The 18,550-nt window shown below is 39.3% G+C and overlaps 1 long non-coding RNA gene across 2 annotated transcripts in view; it reads left to right on the top strand.

Annotated features, from left to right (window-relative positions):
* The first annotated feature begins 2,823 nt into the window (after positions 1–2,823).
* The window catches only part of LOC310883274, a 67,523-nt gene continuing 51,796 nt past the window's right edge, over positions 2,824–18,550 (top strand). For both annotated transcript variants that reach the window (XR_014573441.1, XR_014573442.1), the window contains exon 1: positions 2,824–3,556. This is a non-coding gene — a long non-coding RNA (uncharacterized lncRNA). The remainder of the gene's footprint in view (positions 3,557–18,550) is intronic.

Below are 18,550 nucleotides of genomic sequence, written 5' to 3'. Positions count from 1 at the left end.
ACATGAAGCGTTTTGTTGATGAAGTTCCCTGAGACAAATCAGAGGTTACAAATTGCCTTCAAAGTACGTTTGCTGCCTTCCTGAGCAGATAAATAATGAAGGAGGAGAGCAAGCTGCCACCACGTTTTCTTCCTTCCTTCCTTCAGAAGCCTGGTTAGATGATAAGAAAGCAAGAGGGCATTTGCCATGTAGGCTTTTATTTCTGAAAGTGAAGAATCTCACCTCTACACCCGCTCAAAACCTTTGGGGAGGTAGGGACGGGAGAAACTCTCTGCAGCGGTTTAGTCCTGTTGACTCTTGTAGCAAGACTGGACGAAGGGAGCTGGCACCATCAAAACATCGTTGCGTATCCCTCAGCTATTAAAATGGGGAAAGATATACAAGAAGAAAGCAATGATAAGAGCTGCAGATATAGAAGTATGCAAGTAAGAAGTGAAATATCGCGTAATTTGACAGCAATGGGGAAAATACTGGGAAATCTATCACATCCGTGCTCATGGTGTTAGGAGGGCAGAGAAAGCTGTTAGGAAGTCACAGAGCATGAACTCAGAGTACTTCTATGCAAAGGCTACAGTAATGAATTCCAATCTTGCCTGAGAGCAATTTTTAAGACAAGTGCAAAGGAGAGTTTGGAGTATTGATTTCTTTAAAAAACAATAAATTGGAGTGAGTTGTTAAAAATAAGTGCTGCCTGGAATAGTTCACATTAAATCAGTGCACAGGTAAAGAGGGGCAGGTTCAAGGGGGGAATATATCAGGATTGAATTTTGGATCCTGTAATCACTGCTCAGTAGGGTCACTCCTTCTTCCATTCAGTTCCCTTTCTCCTGCCTCCTTCACTGTAGTAACCCCTGTGGATAGAGCTCCAATTAATAAAACTTACCTTTATGTATGCATTATCATAATACAAAGGCTCAAGGGGCACACAATCCCTTCATGCCTGAGAAAATTTAAAACTCATGATCCTCCTGGGATGCTTGCTGGGAAATAGAGAAAGGGAATAAAGGGCAATCTAACATTTCTGCTGAATGATGGCTACTCTTTGCAAAGTACTGTGAAGCTTGTTAGATTCTGAACATTTATGGGAACCTTATTGCTATTAGATCCTGTGAAATGACTATAATTAAAAATGCTGGTCCTTTTACAGGGAAGATCTGCACTGCATGCTAAATCATTTTCTTGGAGGAGCCTGGGAGAAATTATAAATCTGATCAGTACAATAAGAGCAAATGACCAGAAATATTTAAATTGCCAATATCTTTAAATGGAAAACACTGCTAATGCCAGGTTTGAATGCACAAATACACTCTCATATGTTTTATTCTAGGGACACAACTGCATGCTAACTTACTTTTATTAATAATAATTCTTGTTTATTGTTTGGTCTGTCTCATGTACCTAGAAGGCTCAGGCACATCCTAGCACATGCAGTACAGTTTCTATAGAAAGTCATCTGCCCAAATAAACTGTCAGAATCTGTAAGGGATATAATGACAGAGTCAGTTAAAGAGAATGGGGTGAGGGAAAAGTCAATGGTCTAGTAATGCAATTAGGGCAGAGTTATAATTAGTGATCAAAGCACTCCAGCTTCCTATAACTATTGCCAAGTGCTCTTCAGCATGCCAAAAGGAACAACTGTACGCCAAGATTTGAACAACAACTTAGTGGTGTTGAAGGATTTTTATGCGTGCACCTACTGCACATGCACATTTCATACAAGTTGTTGTCCATTAACCAGATTTAAAAATGCTTAGCAGAAGTGAGATTTTCGTAAATAATCATCCTGGAGTGCTAAAAGGGACAAGTGACAGGACGATCACATTAAATAACAATTTTTTTTTTTTACATTTTGGCCTTCTGAATACAGATTATAGTAACTTCCAGCTGAAATATTTTTCCTGGAGTGAGCACAGCAAGGTAATGCCTAGGGCCTGGAGGAGGCCAAAGGTGCCTGAGATGCTGACTCACAATGCAACTATTTTGTACCAATCAAAAAGAGATTTATAATGAAGAATACTAAATGCCTATTTGGCTAAGCCAGATTCACAACAGATAGCATGAAACGGTTGCCTGAAGACTTTTCTTTTTGATCTAAAACCTTGCACATGAACAAGGCATTAGTTCCTCATTTGGAGTCATGTGTTGAGTGAGAGGTCAGCCACAGCTTTACGTTCTAATTTTTATTTTGTTCAGTGTTTCATCCAATTTTGTGTGAACCGATTTATAAGAGTCCCAAATGATTGTGATCGTGTGTGGGTATTTCTTCTTGGTTTTATGACTTGACTTCATGTAAAATACTTGTCTCAAAAAATTTGAAAAAGAATCTTGTAGAAGGTCTTCCTTCCCAATACTGAAACACTCCTAGAGAGGCAGAGTCATTCCAAAGTGACTTCTTGTGTACTTCTTTTTTTTTTTTTTTTTTTTTTTTTTTTTTTTTACCAATGTGAGATAAATTTCCATAGGGACAAATTTAATTAAGCTGACAATCTTGCTAAGTCATGTAGTTACTAGCTAGTAGATAAATAAAATGAACTCAGACTTATTTGTTATTTGTTCTCAGTCTTTAATCACCCAATAGTAATTCCATAATTGAATTAAAGTACTTAACCATTCTAATGCAAATTGACTGGCTTATAGCTCTTCAATGAGTAAATTATTGCAAATCTGGTACCCATGATATCAACATTATTCACTTACAGTTAATTTATCTTCATAATAATTGAGCCACTTTTCATTTATTCCAGAACTGTATGTCTTTTCTATTTTTTTTTGGTAGAGATTGAAAATTAAGAACTTGGATTAAAAAAAAAAATTTTTGTTTCTGTGGTGGTTGCTGGTGTTTTTTTTTTTCCTATAAAAAGGCTAAAATATTTCAGACAAGAAGAGGATCTAGGAAGGATCCAGATCATAGCAGCAGGCCAGCTTCCACTGCAGTTTTAATAAAGCACAAACAAATGTACTGTAGGCAGGAATAATGTTGCTAAATATCTCAGAAGGAAAACAAGAGCCCTTATCAAAGAATACTATCCATTAAGAATTCTTTTTAATGGTTAAAAAGAATACAAGAGCTTGTCTGTAAAGAGGAATTGTCCTCATTAGGAAGGCATTTTAATTAGAGCAACTACTTGTGACTTAACAGAATATTTTAGCAAACATGCACTACTTAAAAACATGTTTATATGAGTTCTAAAATAATAACTGGGAAAAGTTTACTAGAGAAACTGTACGTAGACAGGTCTATAACTGCACGTCGCAAAGACTCATGAATTTAAAAGTCAGCAAGGCAGGAATTAACTTCAAACACAAGGTCAACTTATTTGCTAGTTAGAACAGGGTAATTGGACAAGCTACAAGTGCTGGGGATTTTGATGTGAAACAGGTGAAAATGGAGATTTTCATAATTGATAACTAATTATTGTCAATTAGCATTTGGTAAGCAGGTGCCCTTACCATATAAAAGGAGGTGGCGGAGAGAGAGTATTTTTCCTGCTGTATGGCTTATAGGCTGGTGAAGAGTTTTTGTTTAGAGAGAAGCCTTCTGAAATTACAGAGAAAGGTAATTTCATTTTGTTTAACTCGTTGTGCTTAAGCGGTCTCTTGACTTTGTCTCATAAAGTAAAATAGTGCAATGCTTCAGGAAAGCTGGCCTGTAGGGTGGTGGTGTAATGGAGAGGAGTCAGAGCTGAATTTCTGAGGGAGTGAAGCAGAAATTGCTTTCACTAATTCTAAAACAGAGTTCTTTGTTGAGAGACAATAGGTTAGCATCTTCCTTCCTGTGTTCTTTCAGATCTGGCTGATGTACCTGTCTGCTAGCTGGCTTAGCCAAACCAGTTTGAGGCTCTGGAGGAGGAACTGGTTGGTGGGCCAGGTGACCACTGATGGGAGACTGCTTGGTGGTTTTTTGATCCATTGTTAGGTTAGGACTCGAGATCTCCTTAGCTTCTCCTGTTCTTTCTTAGGTGTCTGAATTCGTAACAGGCTCTTCCATGACAAAAATCCCTCCCATATGATTGCTCAATTATCCTTGTCTGTGCTAAGTCTACAATGAGTCTAAAAGAAGCCTGGAATGAGATTCTGAACGCTTTTGCAGCTATTAGCAGCATCTATAATACCCTTACTTGTTAAACTTTCAGAGTTGTAACGTGTTAGTTTCTGGCATTTTTGACAGTGACAAATAAATACCAGGCACAGTGGGAGCTCAGAGCACATAATGGCTTACTTGAAAGAGTTTTACTCAAGGTTAGAAATTAAGGTTACCATCAAAGGCTGCTAATTGGATTGCAGGGCTTGTTTCCACTTTAGGAAACATCAGATGTGCAAATCCTCCCATGCTTATGCTTGCCACGTACTAACAATTAAAGCTTTTTACCTGAAAACACTAGACAATTGTATGCATAGAGAGGGGAGAGGAAAATCTTTCTTTTTGTGGAATATTGGAGAGAAAATGATGGGTGATACCTGATTAGGGTAACAAATGTACAGGAGCTGGAAAACTCACCTTCTGCTTTGTCTGAATATTCTAAATGAAGGGTTTAATTTGGAAATGTTGTTACAAATCTGGCTGGACTCTAACTCTCACTAACCTCTGGCACTTTGAGTTTCTGCTAATGAGGTGCTATTTATCAAACTACTCAGCTATACGTTCTTTAAAATGGTTCTGCTGGTAATATGATTATTTGATTCTCAGACTGTCACCTTTGCAATCTCTGATCATTAGAATTATCTTCTCTTGTCAGTTGCTTTCACTTCGCAGGTAAAAAATAATTTCTGTCTTGACAATGGATATGTTGGCTTAGCCCAGAATGTTCTGACAAACAGTTCCTGGAGCACGTGCTCTTTTCTATCACGTATGAGAATGAAGCATGTTTCACATGTTCAATATTCCTATAATCTTTGCAGGCTTGGATTTTTCTGAAGATGTTAGTCCTGTGACCTTACCTGAATGTAACAGCAGCTTGTGGAGTGGGATGGATGGCATGTGGGTGTTAAGCATCTCCCAGAAAACAGTAGAGATCAGGGAAAACATCAGTATTTTATAATAAGGAAAGAAAAGCATAGGAGAAATGCATGCTTGTTTCAAGTCTTAGTATCCTGTTCCTAATTGTCATCACACTTTGCTTTCCTCAGTAATAATAGGCAGTGATGGTAATGGTGATATCATGGGCTATTTGTGACTGTGGCTTAGCGTAATTAAGAATAATGGTAACATAATAATAATGGTCTTGTACTGCAGCTCAGATGTCTCTAGGCAGTGAAAGTAGGATGGTAAATTCCTAGTCAGTTAATGAAAAAAATTGTTGCTTGGGATCTGCAAAGGGAGGGGAAAGAGGCTAGGAAAACTGTTGTAGTCTGAAAAGTCTGATGCAATGTGTTTAGGATGTGCCAAATATGTTTCTGGGAACTGTAAAGATGGTTATATTTAACAGAACATTAGCATGAGCTGTAAAAACAGATGTTCTCCCTCAAGGACAGTGATGAAGCATTAATTACAGGTAGAGATGAGTTTAAATGAAGACTGGAAAACCTGCTGCTACTGGAATCTTTTCTTGGTAGAACTGATTTATTGTAGCGAACCTTGGAATACAAGTTCTAATGAAGATGAACCTTGAAACCAGGCAGGTAAATGTATTGTTCTATGGCCCAACACGATACATTCCATTTACATCATGTTGGAAATTAAGCCTGGTATGAATTGCAGTTGTAACGAGCAGTTTGCCCTGTGATTTCAATGAACGTACCTGATGGGGATAACTGCTTTACAAATGCCAAGGACACTTACCCCTATTTAGAGCAAATGACTTCCTGGACCACATCAGTTACAGTGATGGAGGTGCAGTGTGCCTAAATGAAAATGAATAAATTCAAGCAGGTGATTAAATGTTGCTGCCTGGGGTAACTATAAAGCAGAAGAATTGCTTTAACTAAGACAGAAGGGGTCAATTTATGGTTGGGTTTTCCTAGTCTGGAAAAAGTAGTAAATAGAGGCAGAGGATACTGCAGTAACAGCTTGTAAATTTAAGCAGAAGTAGCGACAGTGTGTGTGTATAGAAATGAATACCGAATGGTGGTACTCAAAGCAGAGTGACTACAGCTTTCTGGTAGCCAAGGCAGGATGTGAAAATGTGGATAATAAAAATAATTTTTTGAAAGCTTTTAATCTCTTTAATTAGTGTACTGGCTCAAAATCTCTCAGGTGTTGCTGATGTAGTTTAGGTTTAAAACAATGTCTAACTCGCTTAATTGCATGCTTGAGCTGCTCTCATCTCTCCAGAAAGCACAACTGAAAGTCTGAGTTCCTCTGTACTATTGTAGTTCTACCTGGTGCACCACTGAGCTGCTCTGAGCATTGTTTTGGACCTCAGAAGGAGCATAGTTGCCCTGATGCACTACTCTGCTGGTACTGAGGCATCTTGTAGTGCAGTTCTCAGGCTTAGGTGTAATGCTATCCTAATGCAAATTAATTATTTCTCTGCCTTTGGCTGACTTAGCCCAGTTTCATGCAATGCTTCTGTATTTTTCCCGAAAAATTCATTGCTTGGAGGAGGTTGGGGAAGGATGTTGCTGAAAGACCTGCATATGGCCTAGGATGTTGTTGAATTGTTCTAGGTGCCTCTGACTCTAAAACAGTGCTCACGCTGGTCACAGGGGCTGTGTTCATCACATAGTGTACATGCACAAAAAGCTGACTGCTTTTGTTCTCAGCCAACCTCATGGTTTAGCATAAACCGTATTGTTTAAAACATGTTTTAATGAAGCAATTCAGAAGAACCTGTAAAGAAAATAGCACAGTAAGTCAGTTGAGTCCTGAGACTTGTGTGTGCTGAAATTAGCTGGGAACTTCACACAGTTAAGGATGATCTTGTGTGGTTAAACTAGTTCAGAGTTCATCTTTTTCCTATTATTAAAAAAAAAAAAAAGGTAATGGAAATAAAATGGAACCAAAACCGGTGACTAGAAATTATATCTTAGAGAAAGGAGGGGAAAATGAAACTGTTCTGAAAGCAGAACAGATATAGGAGGACAATGGTGGTACTTATTTCTTCTGTTATTAGTGCAGTTAGTGCGAGGGGTAAAGAGGATTAAATAAGAAAAATAACTAGTTGAATCTTTAGAGAATTCTGCTGTGGTCTTAATTAGATGACTGTGGTAAGTATAAGTTATTTAATATTCAAGTCAGAGTTCAGAAACATTTAGACATGTCAAAATAATTATTTGATTTTTGACCTTTAAGGGAAGCATCTCTCACTTTCATTTCTTCTGTTCACAAAAACTTGGTTTCTGCCCACCTTACATATCTGGTAAATATCCATCTGTGCTTGCCAACTGAAATTCTGAAATAAAACCAGCATGAAGCAATTCTTGTTTGGAATCTACTTGCTTTGATAGGTATGAGGATGAGAGAGTATTTTCATGAATTTCTCTGTTTATAAAGTTCATCTTTCCCAGGAAAAACAGGTCCCCCCCTTGGAACAGATGTGCATAAAGTTTGATTGCATCAGTAGGTGATCTGGTGTGCAGAACAGTGTAACTAACAGCAAAATGGTAAAAGGCTTAAGAAATAGAGGCATTGATCATGCAGCTGGAAGTATTGGCAGTTGATTGCAAGGGGACAAGAGTCATGTATTGATCAGGTTATAATGAAGATTGAATGTGAAGAAACTGGGAAAGTAATAATCTGTTCTTAAACAATAGGTAATTCTGCTGTGAAGAAAAGAGGTTTAAATGTTGCTTAAAATATTGCAATTCCTGTATTCTGGGATGCGAAATACTTTAGTATGTACCAGTTCTCTAACAGGCATGGGAGGATGTTTATGCAGCAAGCTATCTACATCACACCTGTAATACCTTGAGGGTACTTAAAACTCCTTTTCCAACACAAGCTCACTGCTTCCTTACAGTCTATGGTCTGTGTGTTCAGGTTGCAATACAAGATGCATGTGAATTGCATTACCTAAAACTGAAGATGAACTTAGTGTCAGCAGGTGCGGTGCATTTTGTTGTGCCTGCTGTTGAAGAGGTACAGTCAGCACGGAGGGATGCGTGCAGATTGCTGTACCTCTGGTGCACAGAAAATCAGCTGATGTGTTCAGAGACCAGAAAGATATTCCTGAGCTGGGGCTGCCAGATACGTTTTGCAAGTCATGAGATTCAGGCAGAAGCAAAGCTTTAGATAAGAGCAGCTAGAAGCTGGAATGTGAGCTTTTTTTTTTTTCTTAAGTAGACAAAGGTAGTTCCTCCTAGTATGTCTTGTTTCAGAGAGCAGTATTCCTTCTGGGAAGAGTCCAGCCACTGCTCAAAAGACAGCCTTATTCCCAACTCTGCCATTTCCATTGCAAACGGAGGCAGATGGTGCAGTGGTGTCTCTGGACCATATGTTCTTTGTTTGCTCAATTGGTTCTTTTGTCTGTTCTTGTAATTCTGTACTGGTTTCTCCACCTGCTCATTTGCAAAAGATGGATGGTCTCTTTGCTGGTTCATGTCTGTTTTTACTTTATTTTCCCCCAACCACACTTTTAAATGTCGCTAATCTGGAATTGTCAAACAGTGACTCTTCGAGCACTTAAATCAGGAAGATATGACTGTAGCAGCATAAGGTAGTAAGGTTGTGTAGTCCAAGCAGCTGCGGTGCATTTCTTTCAGTTTTGTGAAGAGTGCATCTTTTCACTTATGCTGGCTTAACTTCTGTGACTTTGCTGAAAGTGTTCCCAGTTTGTCATTTATTAATGTGTTAAGTCCAACTGCTGATAGATTAAGAAGAATTAATTGTAATTGTTTTGGGTGGTATTATGCTTAGCTACAATACATTGAGACAGTGCAACTTGGGCATCATTAAGAAAAATAATATTGTTCCATAAATATTTTTATTAAAGCTTTATTCCCGAACTGGAAGACAGAATTACCATTTTAAGATAACTGGCAGGCATGGTGCTAAAGCAAGATTACACTGTCAGGATACAGAGATAAATTTAGTCAAAATAGGCTGTTACTATTAAAATGTTCCATTCCATTCTATAACAAAGTAATGCATATTCGTATTAGTGGTGAGTGAGCTCTTAAGCAAGTAATTTCTTTTAAAATTCCAATTAGAGTACATTGTTGCTAATAAAGATGCCCTGTTTTATCCTGCAGCTGACAAGCAATAGAGACATAATATATCAGTACGGTGGAAGCAAGCCCCCAGGAAGGAGCAGTGTACTTCTGCTGGCCAGTAACGTTCCCTAGTGCCCTCTTTATTTCTTCTTTTCTGTTGTGTAATATTAATAAACTCCTGCCATAAGCGAGTCATTCCTAATGATCCCATTGATTTAAACAGAAAAGTACATACAAGAATTAGCTGGGGAAGATAAGAAATAAATCAGCTTACTGTGTCCAGTGGCTTCTCTCCAGCACTACCAGCACCAGCTGCTTTGGTACCTGCAGCCCTTGCAGTAGTAGAATGACTGCAGAAATCAAACTTAGCCCTGAACCCTGTTTGTTGGAGGCTGACCGGTGGTCTCTAACAGGACTAAATTCCTTTTCCAGCTCTTCTGGTTGCTCTAATCGTTGCTATTTGGACTTGGGCATTCTTCTCACCTGCATATCCTTGTTATTGAACATGTCCTGCTACTAGTTGTATTTGATGCAGTACATGTCTCTGTCTCAAAAACATTTCCCTGTTGGCTTTGTTCTGCATCCTCATGCAGGAATGAAAAGGTCATGCTAGTAAACCTTTCCAAGTGCAGTCAGAATTGGCTGCTACAAAAGTGCTCTCTGCCTTTGCCAAGATGTAGGCACCCAGAGATGAACTGATAAAGAGAAATTGAGTAAAGCAAGTAACTGGCCCTGAATCTCCTTTTCCTTTCAGTTTACCTAGGTCTATGACAGATGTTTATGTACAAAGATTTATGAGTAGGTTTATTTGGAAAGATCTGATCTGGCACTTGAACCACATTAAGAATTAGGGACGCTTCAGAGGGTAAGTTGATGAATAGGCCTACTTGTTGATCCAGATCGGCAAAGAGCAGTTTTAAGGTGCAGAAGATTCATCTAGAAGAAGTAACATCAACACTGGTATCTCTTAATATACCCTATAATTCATTCAAATAATGAGGTGAAGCAGGAGAGGGAGTAATGTTTGTCTGGAGAGCTTTAATAAAATTTCATTTAAGTATATTCTATTGGCTAAAAATTATATATCTTTAGTCTTATAAATCAAAAACTATCTTTGCTGATCTTCCTTATCTCATCCCCTCCAGGCTAGTGAAGTTTGGAAAGCATTGTTTTGTTAATTTCAGCCATTTCAAATTTGAAATGTGTTTTTATATTGTCAAAATTAATGTGGAATCATGCCTCTCCAGATTTTAAAATGGGCTTTCTAATAATTAGAAACCTAACTGGAGAGTTAAGGTAAAGCAAATTTTTTCTCTGTAAAATGTCAGTTTTTTACACTTCCCATTAAGGGGGAGAAAATATTGAAAGAAAATGCCAGCTGTTCTCCCTAGTGGCACATGAATGAAAACCAATGAAGAAAATTAACCTGCTATCTACCCTTATTTACATTGTGTAAGTTTAGGGCAAGTAGCTTCCGAAGTAAAATTCTTCACTGCAGTTTGTTTCTCTAACCTTCCTCCATCATCCCAACAGATAAGGAACAAATAAAGGCAGAGAAATGAATATCGAAGTAATGTCAAGAGGATGTTCCTGCAAACCAGTCCAAGGGAGGCTTTAATACTTTCCATATAGATGATGATGTATGTTGATTAATCCATATCACTTCACTCACAGATGTGCAGTGATTCCATCAGATGCTTTATTGCCTACAGAGGGAGTTGCAGTTGGAGTTCACCTGTCGTCTTTTCAAAATTTATTTAAAGAAGGAAAACAACAACACTTCCCTGAAGAGCTGCAAACATTGAAGCCTGTTCCGCACAGCCTTTCATTACAGGGAGTAGTCAGTCCCCTACCAATCATTAATGTCCTTTAAGCACAATGTCATTGCCTCATGTTTTCTTAAGAAACCTTTTTTTTTTCCATGCCAGATACTGAATGGGCTGAGGGGAGCAAGTGCCACTTGTTGGAAGAGAAATTTCCCGCAGACCAGGAGCTGGTGGTAAGGGTCGAGTTTAGATGCAGGTAGGGAGGGGAATGAACATAGGGCAGGGAAGTTTGCAGTCAGAGGAGGAGTGGAAGTGTAGAAGAAGCAAGAAGGAGCTCTACAACTTGATGTAGGTCTTTGGGATCACATACCGCACTGCATAATGCCAGCAGCGCTTCAGTGCAGCACTACTTGTTCTTTGATGCATTTTAGAGGGTTTTTTGTTAGTTGCAAATTGCAGGTTTAATTCTATATTTGGTTGAGAGTCTAGGATAGTTTTTTATTTTTTTCTGAAGAACTGATCTGCTCTGAAGAGGATTGGGGCTATCCCGGGATGGAGTTCATTTTCTGTAGAACAAGGTCTAAAATAATCCTTACAAAGTGGGGAAAAATATAGATAAAAATCAAGGACTCAGCTCTTTGTAACCTCATCTGTTTCTGTTCCAGAGAATAGCCCAGATGCCCTTCATTTAGCCAGTCAAGCTAGCGCTGAACAGCTTACAGGAAGTTTTGCTCCTTGAGGTTTTTTTTCATTGTCCCTTCCTGCAACTGTACACCCAGATCTTGCCTAGCAGAGGGTCAGGCTGGGCCCTATTAGACCTTCCAAGAGATTGTGGGACTATTGATGACTGAGGAGAAGTCCTATACATTAATATTGCTAGCCTAAGTGTCCGTAGTATGGCTACCATGCTAAACCTTTCTTCCACTTCTCTCCTGTCATGAATGTGAATGTCTGAACTGGCAGCTTCCTTAGTAAGCTCTTTTCTAGAGGTTTGGTTCCTGTAAGGATGAGGAATCGATCAAGATATTTTATGGTAGGATGAGCACCTCTGGCTAGAACAAAATGACTAGCTTTTTAGTGGATGATTCCATTCTGGAGAGAAATAAACCCAGATAATCGTCCTAAAGCGAGGGAGAAACAATGCATGGTTCCCTGTTGCCTGTGGGTGAATAATCCAGAGAGTTTGATTTTATTTTTTTTTTCAAAAGAAGTATGGGCACAAGTATCTTCTGTTTCTCAATTGAACTGTTCTCCGTGCTCTCATGGCAGTTTAATGTTTTGTCAATCCAGGGATGCAACCGTTCCTTGTAGGTTCCTTGTAGAATGCAGCTCTCTTGTTCACAAATAGTTTTCTTGCCATGGAGTCTCTGATGACCTTAAATGGTTGAGAGCTTGATTTATGTTCTGTAAGACTGCCTACGCCCAAGCCAACTTCAGAATTAAAATAATTATCATAAATGAATTAGAGCAAAGACAAAATATCAAGTGAGAAGAAAAAAAGAGTATGAAGAAACTGTTTATAAATAAATGACCTACCAGTTATAAATAAGAAATTATTCTTCCCCCCACGTTCAGCAGCGTGGAGACTCAGTGAAGCTGAAGATATTCATGTTCCTTGTTCTTACCCAAAGATTTATGTGAATGTGGGCATACATATGTATGCACGCTGCTAAATTTAGACTGCATTCCTGTAGAAATTGGAGGATTAAATGATAGTTGCTCTAGTTGAAGTAGTGTTTGGCTCTGAATCGGTCACACATCCAGTCTGTTTGCTTTGGTTTGGATTTTGGTCTTGCTTTCCTCCCTCCTCCTCACTCCTGTCTCTATCTGTGGGCTCACTTGTACCTACTCTTTATTTTAAATTGTAACCTCTTCAGAAAATATAAATTGTGCAAGTTGCTTACTGGAGGACAGGATAAAATATCCTTGCCCTCTGCTGTTTCACTTCTGCTGCTGCTCTCCCCAGCTCTCCGCATTGCTGCGATAGCACCTTGGGGCATTGTGCTGGGAGCTGCCTGGCTGCAAGACGAAATCGGGGACAGGGACCCAATGGGTCCAAGGCCAGCTGAGTCCCCTGCTGGACTTGTTCACGGTGTAGTACCCAAGTGGTCTTTCCAGTGCAACTGATGGACACTGCTGCATCCAGGAACAGGAGAGGAGGCAGGAGATGCTACCATAGACTTCATTTCTGCTGCGGTACTCTTTCCCTGCAGCACAGCGTGTATGTTCCTGGTCATGAGATGTATGGTATCACATAGAAGCTGCTCTGCTCTTGGTGTATATGCTGTATATTGCAACAGCATCAGCACTTGAGCCGTAGGATGTAGGAAAGCCATATATATAACAGTTCTTTTGAGTTCTTCTGAGTGTACCCATGGTGATCAGAAGGGAGCAGATTTCAACATCTGCTTTGCGGTCAGTCCTGATCTCCTGCCAGTGTTTTACTTTGTGTTTTACTTGAGCTGGTGCCTTCTCTCCTGTTGGGACTGTGGCACCTCATCCATGCAGAGTTATCTCCCCAAGTGCATGTTATTTCCCTTGCTTTCCCATATAGCTATGATTATGGCAGGGAAACAGGAACCACGCGAGGCTACTCAGAGTCAAGCCCTTGGTAACAGTCCAAGGCATGCACAGAAGTGCATTGCTGTCACCTAGTGATGAGCAATGACAGGTTTGCCAGTTGCCAATTAATTGTATGGATCACAAACATAGCTTATGCAGCTGTTACCAGATTTTCCAGCCAAATCTGATATGAAAAGAGCAATAGCGAGCTCCCCAGCAGATGCTTGGGCCTGGATTGCAGCCAGTCCTGCAAGAAAGAGGCCCACTAACCTTTCCTCTCTTGTGATCTTTCCAGTTGGAAAGGAGTCTACAAGAGTTCCTGGGGGAAAGGAGGGGAGAGACCTCATTACCACGATTCACAACTTCACTTTAGCACAAGCCATCCGAACTTGCACTCCTAGAATGGGGTCATGGAAGTCTGCAGAAGACGCTGGGGTCTCTTGTAGTGTGTATAGTAAGGCAGAAACTGTACTTAAATACCTGCCTACCATACAAGGGGATGCAGAATACAGTTTCTATGCCTGTTTCAACAGCAGCTATTATACACCAGGAATAACGTCGTAATGGATTGACAAGAATCTGTAGAAATCATTCACAGATGCAGTAATTGCCAGCTCATGCCTCCATCTAGTTAGTATATACTGATTATAGGTAAGAATACTAGTCTGATAAAAGTACTCCAGAAGAAAATTCCTTCACTTATTAGGAAGAGGAATAACCTGTGCTGCTGCTTCTGTGCCTTAAAGCTTTCATCCTAATGTCTAGTCATGAGCAGTTGGCTGAAGACCAGAAAGTGAAGATTTAATGGCCCTTTCAAGTGTTAGGGTCATCTGCACTATTATACAACTGTCAGATGTCCACTCCTTCTTCAACTGTGATTGATGGTTTCAGCCTTAATGAGCGTCCAGTGGCCAATGAGTTTCTCGGCATAATTATATGCTGTCAAAGTGCCTTCATGTAGGCACTTCGTAGGTTTTTAAGCATTTTTAATCTGCCGTCTTGCGCCTCTGATTAACGTTGGCTACAGCCACTAGCTATAGGATTGGTGTATGCCAGCTGACATCTCAAATACAGAGGAGTCTTTTGTTCTCCCCTGCATATCCAGTTTTTGGTCTGGGGGATTATTCTTTTGTGCTTCTTTGTCTGTCAGCACCGTGTCCCAAGGTAGTGGGGGGAGTATTATATCAGTTCTTTAATCTTTCCTCCTAGTGTTATTGATTATCACTTTCACAGGCAGTCTCTGAGATTCGCCTCATGGAAGGTGACCCACAAAATGAAATGTGAAGAAAAACCTGGCGAGATTCTAATGCTGAGGAAGGTCCTGGTCTGTGACTAGCTGCACTTTTTTTTTTTTTTAAAGATTTTTAGCAGGGAGAGGTTGTCTTTTTTAGTGGGTTCCTTCTGTTCTCTGTGATCATATATCACTTTCTTTTTCCTTGAGAAAATGTGGGTGTATCCCTCCTAGATTAGTACATGCTGAGATCGTACTTTGCGTGATTAGATCTGTCTGCTTAATTCAGGCACTGAAGTCTTAATAATGTGTACTTACAACAAGCGCTGAATGTTACTAGGCCTTAGTGTTTTATTTCCTAAATTTTTTGATCCGTGGCTTGAGTAATGTGCTGGGAGCCTTGACTGCAATAAAGTGTCCCTTAAGAACCAAGACTTTTTGTTTTGTGATCCGGCTGTTTATATCAAGTTTAACAACCTGGACTCTGGCTCTGTGAAATAGCTTTGGGGTCATTCTGTTGTGTAGTCCATTGTTCATTTCACAGATACCTTACAGCTTCCAGTTTTTTCTTTATTTCAGAGCTGACAGCATCTCCTGAGTACCTTCAATGTTAGCTTCTGGGGCTTGAGATGTATAGGTTAGGAGGAGAGACTGAAAAAGGGAATTGATTATAGTACAGCTAGATAAAAATAAATTTTAAAAAAGCTATAGACATGAATCTGTCAGAGAAGAAAATAATAATCTTCCATCTTGTGTAGAATCTCATGTTTTTTATTGAAATGAACAAAATATGCTTTGCTTCAAGGTCTTCTTTCCTGATAACTTATCCTCTGTATGCTGTTATCCCTTTTACCTTGTCTAAGCTTTCTTTTTATTCCCTGTTTTCTGAACTGAATGTAGAGCTCTCATGTTGTTTGTTTAAAGTGAAGAGCTCCGCATGTCCCCTTGATCACTTTTAAAATTTCCTCTGCTGCATGTTAATGGAGACAAGTACCTATCTCCTGAAAAGATCTTCTGTGTGATAAACCAATTTGAGGCAGTGTAAAAGGAAGGGATAGAATGTCTTGTCTAATCCACTTCCCTTTTTAATCATTAAGTATTGTGTTTGAACAGGAAAAGGTTGACATTACTGAAAATAACTCTTGCAACGACAGACTTATGAAGTATGTGACAAAGCCAAATATCCGTAGCATATAAGAAATTCAAAAAAGCCATGATGTTAGTTGTGAAGATATGTACCTGCCTAAAAGAATTGTTACAGCAAGTACATGGAATATAAATTCTGTCCTGTGGAAAACTTTGTTCTGAAAGTTTTTTTTACCATAGATCTAAGCATCAAAGTGGAAACTTGTGCTGACTTAAACTTTGTAACCAATTTATCTTGAAAATAAGTGTAGTGCATCAGGGCTCTCTATGCAAGCAAAAGCTTTTAGTGTTTCGAAACTACAATGTTGTCTGTTTGACAAGTCCCCAAAATTTTCTTGGATTCTCCCATTTGAAAAATTCTATCCAAATTGTTCATTCCTTTAAAAAAAGAAATAATTAAAATTTCTGATGGAAAGCTTGTGGTCAACTTAAGTGTATTGGTGTTGCTAGTCCATAGAGATGATAGTCCTCTCATCTCACGGAGAGAAGTCCTGAAATACAATACATAAATCTAAGACAAATCTTATGGCTTGTGTTTACAGAATGTCAGCTCTGCAGGAAGGAGAACAGCATGCTTCCATGTGTTGTTGATTTAAGCATAATATCAAATAGGGACTGGAGTCACTAGCTAATTATCTGAAGATGTGCGCTCTCCACTTGAAGTTTCAGGTATATCTACTTGTGAGTCCATCAGATGATAATCACATAGCATTTAAGTCTTATCTTTACAGTAAAACAGTGTAAGAATTGGATTTAACATTTCTCAAGAACTTCCCTGAACTTGAATTTTCTTGATCTCCAGATGAAGTAAGACTCTTGCAATTTTTCACACATTGGAAATTTTTAAAAGGAAAACTACTGTAAGTGGGCTTAAAAAAAAAAAAGGTAAAAATACAAGAGTTCAAATGAAAAGTAACTTCATAAAATTAATGAAAGGTTCTGTGCCAGAAACTTCAGAATTGACATTCAAGGCTGATATCTGTCTCTACCTAGCTTCAAGGAGCTGAGGGCAAAAGCTATGAGAGGTCTTGAGAAAACTGGACTATCTAAGTAAAAGGATCAGAGGACAAAAAAAAAATAAGTTGAATTCTAGAAGGGGAAAGAATTTTTCAACTGAGACTTGAAAGGTGTAAAAAAAAAAAAAAAAAAATTGCAGCAGAAGATAAGGGTCTTGCCCTGAATGGTTGGTACTAAATGAAGGATGATAGAGTGGAGAACAGAGGAGAAGTGACACAGCATGGCATTCAGTGGAGAAGACCCTTCAAAGCTTTTGGAAGTAAAGCAATTTTGAATGTGACTCTTTGCAAAGTGGAAAGCCAATGTGTGTGACATGATGGCTGTGTTGTGTAGGAGGAAGAAGGTAAGGCTTAAATCCTTTAGGAAATTTTCTCTGGGGCACCCATTGCAGGTGAAACTTTCTCAGCCACCTGCTTTAATATCTGCTGTAAACTGCACTTCTTGCTAAGTAGCCTTTTCTGTCCCAGGGGGCTGCCTGTTTACATAGCATGTTTAACCTTTCCAAGGTGAAACACAGAAAGCAGGGTGGGAAGTGTGATCTAACAACCAAGATTGAGTGAAGATTGATCCAGCACCGAGGATGTGCTGCCCAAGCGTATGTGAGAAAGCATCTAAAAAAACCTGAAATCTTTCTTTAGTGTTTTTAGAAGTTTCCCATATTGATCCCTCTTGTTTAGCAGCAGGTACCAATGCAGCATATCAGCTCTGTGGGAAGCCACGATCAATAGCTCAGTGCAATGGCCTGACAGTTATTTACTCATCAGTTCATTAGGGCGGGGAGAGTAGATTACAATTCTCATAATTTCACTATTGACTGGCACGCTGCACTTGGGTTTTGTTGTTTTTTTTTAACTACCTAATAATGAATGTGCCTGAAGGAGGGAGGGGAGTCTTTTGTAATGAGAGATTCTTGTAAAAGCAAAGAATCATTTGTGGTAAGACAAAGAAACTTCAACCATGATGAAATGAAAATGAGAGGAAGAGTGGTGGCAGCTCAGGCTTTTGATAAAATGAAGTTCCTGCTTTGCATTAATGAGACGGACAGGACCAGAGATGGCCAGCTGTGTAAGCTGGAATCTCCTGCAGTGATCAGTTCTCGTCCAGTGCTGTTGACTGAAGTGGTAAGAAGCAAATTTAGTCTGAAGTCAATGTTGGTGTGGCACTGACTAGTAGAAAATTAAAAGGACTTGCCCTGGAAGGACTCTCCAGCATGGCAAAGGGACTTTAGGGAGCCTTACTAAACAAATGTGTTGCTTTCAGTCCCTGATAGCTATTACAAGCTGCTGGTGCCTGCAAAGAGGGAACAAAGACCACTCTTGCTTCTCAGGGCTGTCCACATTAATGATCTATGAAGCTGATCCCTCTGTTCACCTTCCTGGCACCCTTGTGACACAGAACATGTAAGCGAGGACTGTATCCAGTTAGAAACCATGGGATTTGGACACACATCCTCTATGGAATAGGAGCCTCAACCCTCTGCTGAGCCAGTTCAAGCAGACCTATAAACCAGGACTATGGTTTTCTTGATTGCTTGCCAAGTTGCTGCTTTTTCAATTGCCTATAGGGAGTGGTTTTTATCATTTTGTACCTTTATGACATAAGACATTAATATTTAAGACTGACTTTCCTTGATTTGATATGATCTTGCATTTTTTAATTTGCTTTCTATATAACTCTTTTGTGGATGAGCAAGTACATTATCTTCTGGGGAGTGACTGGAATGTTGGATCCAGGCACT

Source organism: Anser anser (assembly GCF_964211835.1).
Source record: "Anser anser genome assembly, chromosome: 18".
Classification (NCBI taxonomy): domain Eukaryota; kingdom Metazoa; phylum Chordata; class Aves; order Anseriformes; family Anatidae; genus Anser; species Anser anser.
The sequence above is the reverse complement of the archived record's forward strand: the minus strand, read 5'-3'. Positions and strand labels throughout refer to the sequence as shown.